General features: G+C 41.0%; 1 non-coding gene across 1 annotated transcript; it reads left to right on the top strand.

Annotated features, from left to right (window-relative positions):
- Positions 1 to 7,442: 7,442 nt before the first annotated feature.
- On the top strand, positions 7,443 to 7,585 carry LOC142437871 (small nucleolar RNA SNORA48). Its single transcript, XR_012782378.1, has one exon. It is a non-coding gene; the product is annotated as a small nucleolar RNA SNORA48 (small nucleolar RNA).
- The last annotated feature ends 229 nt before the right edge of the window (positions 7,586 to 7,814 follow it).

A 7,814-nucleotide genomic window follows, 5' to 3' on the forward strand; every position in this document is an offset into this window, starting at 1 on the left:
ATTTGCCCATCTTCTTTCTTCTTGTATTTCTAACTGGACCACACCAAGCATCTCAGAAATAGTGCAGTGATGCAGGCTGGTCCAGATCATGCATTGCTTGCTCTGCTTCAGTTTCAATCGTGCCTGCTCCTTTTCCCCTTTGTTGGCAAATAGATCAATTTGAGGTGTCTGCTTTCTTTCTCACAAGCATATGTGAGCATTTATTTATGGGTTTCTTCTTAATGCATACCATATTAGAGAAGGCAGCGAGTTCAGCGTTTCTTTAAAAATTCAAGCTTCTTGAGAAACAAGGAGGTGCTGGAGGAGGGAGTGTTAACTTGGCAGACTGTGTTTAAAATATTTTGTGAAGGAGCCCCCTGAGGAGCTGTCCATTACACTCCCACCATTTTGCTGTGAGAAGTGAATGTTTTTCCTGGCTTTGAATTTATGGGATTCTTAAATGTTCTCACAAAGTTGAAATAAAAAAGAAAGAACAGTTTAAATGCATGCTTGACTATCCGTGACTGAATTGTCTCTTAATTGTAAAGGAATTTTATGTACACATTTTTTTGGCTTGGATTTCATGCTCCTCTTATTTTGCTGTTCTTATACAAAGTACAATAGATGGCTGCATTTTTAAAGAAAGGATATTTTTCAGTTGTGGAAAATACTTAAGCGAGGAAACCTTGCCATTTAAGCAACCTTCAAAGGATCATTTCAGTGATACTGCGTTCATTGTGTTGTGCAACGAATCACCGCTCTCTGTTTCCAAAATTTCCCCTCCCCCTTAACAGAAGTTCAATGCCCCTAACCCATGATTCCCCTTCCCCCATTCTTTTCTGCGCATCCCTCTCGACTCTTGCCTATTCTGGATATGTCATCTAAATGAGGACATGTAGTATTTGTCCTGTGTCTAACTTACTACACACAGCATGATGCTTGCAAGGTTCATTGATGTGTAGCATGTATATCGACTTACATGCTTTATGACTATTCTTTCCAAAATAGGAGGGAGAAAGAACCTCCAAAATTAGGCCCCGTATTTTTTTTCCCTCCCTTGTCCGCATTTCCTGGATTCTGGAGTGGTACTCACAGCCCCGGCAATGACATCTTTGAAAAGCACACAATCAAGCCTGTTCACTGAGTGGGTAATTGTTCAAGGTCATCCATTCATTGTCTTTGTCTTGATTGTTTGAATTAGCAGCTAATAATGGTGCTGAAATGTGAATGAATTATTAGCAGTGGGGCATATTTTGGGGAGTGTCAGGAAATATTACAGGGCAATTAAGGTTATCCAATAGCAAAGCTGTGCTCCCAGCAGATGTCTTGTAATTACTGTGTTTAAAGAGTGTGAGGCTTAAACTAAGATTATAGCTTTTATATTGTCTGCCTGTAGAAGTCATATTTGGAATTTATTCAGTTTATTCTCCTGCCCTTTCCCTTTTGTTCTGATTCTGTCACTTACATTTGGATTTAAACATAGCTTTTTATGAATTAAAATAAGTGTTAGCAGATGGTATGCAGCCTAGATATTTATAAAACGGGGAAATGTTTCAGATATGCTTCCAATGACTGTGGATAAATAATTTACATGTATTGTTCCACATTTTTTATTTTTTAGAATTCAAATGTTTAACATTTTACAATAGGCCCTACTCTTATTTCTGTGGAATGGTTATACCAATTTACTCATACTTATCAGGGGCATTAAACTTATTTTGGGAAATGCAGACATTCTGCAATAGCACATTTTATTTGCAGGTAGAGCTCCAGGAATCAGCATAATATGGCATGTAGTGGTCACTTCTGTTTTGAGCAGTGGTCCTCCACCTTCCTCATGCCGTGACCCTTTAATACTATTCCTCATGTGGTGGTGACCCCAGCCCTAAGGTTATTTTAGTTACTACTTCATAACTATCATTTTGCTACTGTTATGAATCAGGTGACTCATGTAAAAGGGTCGTTCAACCCCCAAAGGGGCCGCATCCCTCAGGTTGAACACCGCTGGTTCTGAGCATACTTCACACAGCTACAGCGGCGAGAAGGTTTCACCATCCAGGACAAAAGACCCTTAGTTTTCACTTACTAACGAGCTGCATTGGCACTACAGGGCCATTGAGTGATTGAGAAAAGCACCTAGATTCGAATGCAATATTTGATTCATTTGACAGTAGGAAGTCATTGGAGAATCAAGAAAACACGTCCCTAAAAAATAAAATAAAGCAAAAGCAGAGGAATGTTTAAATTTTCCGAAATGTATAAGTCCTCATTCATCTCAGAGGAGTCCCTGGGGTTGGCAGGTGCCAGCGAATTGGCTCTGACTTCGGGTGCCTCTTGGCACAACCAAACAGAGCCCTGCCAGGCCCTGGGGCTTCCTCACGGCTGTTATGTTCGAGTTCAGTGTGACAGTCACCAGGTCCGTTCATCTCATTGGTGGCCTTCTTTTTTGTTACCTTTCTACCTTACCAAGTGGGATGGCCTTGTCCAGGGAATGCTCTCTCCTAATAATATTTACAAAGTATTGCAATCAGCCAAAGTTTTCTCTGCTAAGGAGCATTCTGGCTGGATTTCTTCCAACTTAGACTTGCTTGGTATTCTGTAAGTCCAAAATGCTTTCTATACAATTCATCCACACTGTGATCCTTGTTCTTTACAGAGATCTTGTGCAGCAGATTTACCCAATGCAATGAATTGTTTGATTTCTTGATTGCTGCTTCCATGAGCTTGAGTGTGGATTAAAACAAGATAAAATCCCGGACACTCCAATCTGCTCTCTGTTTATCATGATGCTGTCTACTGTTCCAGGGGTGACAATTTCTGTTTTCTTAAATTGAGTTGTAATCCATATGGAGCCTGCAATTCCTGGGCTTCGTCGGCAAGTGCTTCAAGTCATCTGTATGTTGCCCTTGTTAAGAAACCTTTGTCCAACTGTGAAGCTGCACTCTTCTTCACGTACCCCAACTGCTGGGAGCATTTGCACAACACACAGACTGAAAAATACGATGAATGGATATCAGCCTGAAGTCCCTTGGTCTGTTCAAACAACTGTCTCTTTCTCCAGGCAAAGCTCATGCTTGAGAAAAATGAAATGCTCTGGCATTCCAATCTTATCAATTTTATCCATAGTTTGTTTTGATCCACAGAGTCAAATGATTTTTCCAGTCAATAAAACACAAGTAAACACCTTTCTAGTATTTTCTGATTTGAGTTACGATCCTTCCAATGTCCTTACTGATTCTGGCAGCTCCCAGTAGATGCGTTGCTGCAAAATTTGTTGGATGATCTTAGAAAAACTTTTACTTACGTGTGATGTGAATGCTATTGTTCTGTGACTTCTGCATTCTAAACATTCTTCATCCTGCAGGGTCATCTTTCTTTGGAACGGGTACAGGTAATGGTATCTCCCAGTTGGTTGGCAAGGCAGCTGTGTTAGTTGTGTTTTCTAAAGAAGCAAAACCCATGATGTTTAAGTGTTTGTATATAGACAGAGATTAATACTGAGAAATGTCTTACTCAGTTTCAAAGGAAAGTAAGTCTGGTCAGATTCAAGTCAGGCTTCTCCTGACTCATGGAAGATGATGAAAAAGAGGCACGAGGAGAAAGCTCTGGCAGAGGGGGACACAGGCTGGTGGGTGTAGAAGTAAATAAATCCAAAGTTGGCTGAAGGAATCCACCAGTGGATGTCTTTTGATGGCCCCTGGGATCAGCCAATGGCACAATAGGAATTTGAGGAACCAGCCATAAGATTCAACTCCAGGAGAAGGAGAAAGGCCCCAAAGGATTTGACTGTGTTCTCTCTCGTTCCGATACACAAGACCACAGACTTAGAGCTGATTGGTAATTTGGGCTCCATCATGCCCTAAAACTAATTCCATCTGAGCTGCTTTAAAGTCCAGCACTATGTTAGAAGCTAATCGGACCTTTTTCCATAGAAACCTTAACTTCTGTGCTGAGAAAGAAATTTAGAATATTTCCCTCAATGTACTCAGGGCAACATCAAAAGGTAAGGGAATCTTAAAATTAAAATAGGACTCTTTGTATTACAAATTGAAAATTTGAGGAAGAATTTGGAAAATAAAACAAAAAAAGACGCTCAATTACGTTTTTAGGAGTTCTGATGGAAACGTAGTTAAGTATTGGGCACTTAACTTGCAGATTGTTCATTCAAATTCTCCAGCCATTCGATGGGAGAAAGAAAGGCTATCGGATCCCCTAAGAGGAAGTTCTGCTACTGTGTCCTTTAGAATTGATGTGAGTTGGAATTGATTCTGTGATGGTATTATGTTGTTATTTCAAAATAAAGTTGATAACATGTGACATTATGCATGAAATGCGAAGACATAGGGAGTCAGATGAGCAATTCAAATTTTAAAGTGTGAACTGTGTCACTAGTTCTTCATGGCAGTATTGAAACACAGATCAGATCATTGCCATAGAAAATATATATTTAATGAGGACAGTTGCCACCTCCTCCTTAACGTGGTTCATGGTTTTGATTTGCTCTATTCTTTATCTTAAAGAAGCCCTGATGTCACAATGGGGACACGACGTGTCATGGAAGGAATCGACCGAGCTGCTAAAGGCTGGCCCATGGGACCCGCCAGTGCCTCTGCCGGAGAAAAGGCCTGGCTCTCTGCTTTCATCAAGGCTGCAATCTACGAACCCGCACCGGGCAGTTGTACTCTGGGCTCGAGGGTCACTTTGAGTCAGAGGGACAGCACCCAGCACCAGCAGCACTTCATAAGATAGCCAATGAGCCCGTGCTTGCAACAGTGGCTCGAACACAGCAGTGACGGTGGGCACGGGGCAAGGCCGGGCTTTCCTTCTGTGGTGCACAGAGTCATTGGCAGGCAGAGGGGACTGGTTGTCCCCACCATCAACGAACTTCAAGATTAGTAGAAAATGAGTTTTAAAATATTCACAAGGATCATTTTTTCACCATCTGAAAAATCACCGCATTGATTTTATATCCCAGTGTTGCTTGGTTCATCTTTGGTTATTGGTCTGATTTTCATAAATTTAGAATAATAGTATCTTGTCCTACATGTTGTCATAATAGAAAAGATCCTCTTCTATGCAATTTTGGTTAGTTTCTAGTGTGCTGGGTCAAATTTAGAACCCCTTGAACATTGTGGTTTCTAAATTTAGTCAAAGCCTTTGAGCTCTAAGTTCCGTTCAGTGCTGGCTGAACATGAACTGCTGCTTTGAGAAGAAGAAAAATTCCCTTGGCACTCTCAGAATCTAGATGTGTGCACAGCACAGACATTCCCTTATTTTAAATAAATACATTTCCTTTCCTTTAAAATCTGGGGTTCCAAGGGGATAAATGACCAGATATGAAACTTGGAAGAAATGGGCCACTAAAAAAAATTGGTTGGAGTTGGTCCTTTGGGTTTAAGGCAGGGTGTTGTAAATATATATATGTGTATACATATGCATGTATACATATAAGTAAATAAATTGAGAGGCCCATTTTAGTTATTTGTGGATGTACTGGCTTGAACTTGACTCAGTGAGTAAAAGGAAATCCTATTAGGGTGCTTTACTGAGGAGGATATTTATTGAGTCACTTCTTTGGAAAGGACTGACTCTCAGCCTCACAATCAGAGAGAAGCAGGGCATAGAGTACTCAAAGTCAGATAAGTTCACTGTTTCACTTTTTTATCCTCAACCATGCATAATGATAACAGAAATTAATATTTACATAGGATGTGGGTTAGGCAATGATGCATTCATGTAATACAAATAATCTATTAAAAGAGTTATGAATATGAACCACAATTTACAAATAAGGAGGTTGAATCTCTGGATGGTGATGTAGATTTCTGAAGGTCACACAGTTCATTTCTGTTGGAGTCACAATCAGAACCAGCACTCTCTGTAACCAAAATCCTCCCTCTTCTTTACTGTACAATATCTCAAAGGGTTAGAAAAATTTATAAGCCACAGTGCTTGTGGAGCTGAGTTTCCACCCCCAGTCTGTCCACGTGGGGAAAAGGAGACTAGCTTACATGAACCTCAAACAAATGATGTTTATGTATTAAAGCTTGCTTTCCTAATGTATGTGTTAATTCCTCAGAGACACAGGCAGAACGTTATATGAAATCCATGTCACTTAATGTTCAAGGTGAAATACCGTGTGAGGTTGTTGACTGTGAGTTCTCCATATGGACCTTGATGCTCTCTGAAGCTTTGCATGATTTTCTCACATACATGCAGCTGTCTCCGTGGGGACACACATGAAGACATACACAAATGCCAACTGTGGGCACATGTGCAGCATGCTAACATATACACACTTTCACACACTGGTCCTTTACATTTCTAGTCTCAGACTCTCTCCCTCATTAGTTTAAGTTTAAGTTGGCATACTTAATTTTCCTATTAATCCTTCTACCAAAACAAATGAATGAACTCACTGCCTCAGAGACAAGTCCAGCTCAAAGCCACCCTACAGGGTGACAGAACTGCCCTCCCTCGTGGCTTTCCAAGGCTGTCCAACTTTCTGGGACCAGAAAGCCTCATCATTTTCCCAAGGAAGAGCTGTTATTTTGCACTGCCTATCTTGTGATTAGCAGTTCAGTTCATAACCCATTCCACCGCCCTCGGAGTTCCTTATCCTATTGGTCTCTATGATATATTTCTCTGTACACTTTGCTGCCTTCTCCTTGAAGACTCGGACATAGTAAACATCAAAGAATTTGGCTTTAAATAAATTAATGAACACATTAAGGGATTATGGAAACATCCATGTTCACATTTCACTGTCTGAGATATTAGCCTTCAAATACATAAATGTAGATGGAGTTCTATTTTTGTGACAAATTCATTGTCCTTTTTGCTTGAGAATAACCAACACAAGGTGGAATGGAGGGAAACAGAGGAACATTCTTTTCTCTGTGTGGCCAACAACCTTTGTGCAGACAAGTCAAAAGTGTCCCCAAGGAGAAAAGGGAGAACAGACATGCGATGTTCCTGAGATCTTTAACATCTTCCCTCTACGGAACTCTTCATTGGCAGCAAATCAACCACTACCACACCAAAACCTAACACCTAGACATAGTCACTGTTCTCGCTACTGTTGGGGGGAGGGTGGGGAGGCTCTGTGTAAAATGTTCATTCTATCTCCCCTTTTAATTTTAGATCTCATTATTACTCCTCTTTCTCTTTTGTGATGATGGAGAGCAAAGACATTGAGCTCTGCATACAGAATGCCATTTGACACACACCAGCTCTGCCCCAGGAGCTACTCGCCATCTACAGAGGTTGGTGTGATTTAATCATGTCTCTGATGGTGCTTTTACCATAAGTACCATAAGTTATTTTTAACAAGACCTTTTTGTAGTGTAGTCATGACATTGGGCATACAATAAGTGCTTCCTGAGTTGAAATTGACTAAGTACTTCACATTGCTGATCTTGGAGTATCATTCTCATAGCAATAAATGGAGTAAGAGGAACACACACCCTGGCTATGGGCAAAGAGACACCTGATTGGTGGTGGTGCTCTTGTATCAGTCAGGGGCAGAGCAGACTGGCAGCCCTTTGTTCATCCTGGCTTGATGCCTAGATGGTGGCCAGAGCTGTTTCATGTCTAGGGCACATAAAATTGTGATTCTGACTCCTCATTTCTGGGCAAAGATCATCAGAAGATGTTTTGTAGAATTCCATTCCAAGGTCCATGTGTCTATAGAACATTCCTGCCTCCAGTTCGGTGGCTGCAGTGCAGTGGGCTGTGGATCGTTATAAGACTTTACTGGAAGGTGTGGTGACATGGGTTGCAATCGGCTTTCAGAACTTTAATCCGTGGGTTCAACTCCTGTCAGGAGCCAGAAA

This window comes from Tenrec ecaudatus, chromosome 1 (genome assembly GCF_050624435.1).
Source record: "Tenrec ecaudatus isolate mTenEca1 chromosome 1, mTenEca1.hap1, whole genome shotgun sequence".
Lineage (NCBI taxonomy): Eukaryota > Metazoa > Chordata > Mammalia > Afrosoricida > Tenrecidae > Tenrec > Tenrec ecaudatus.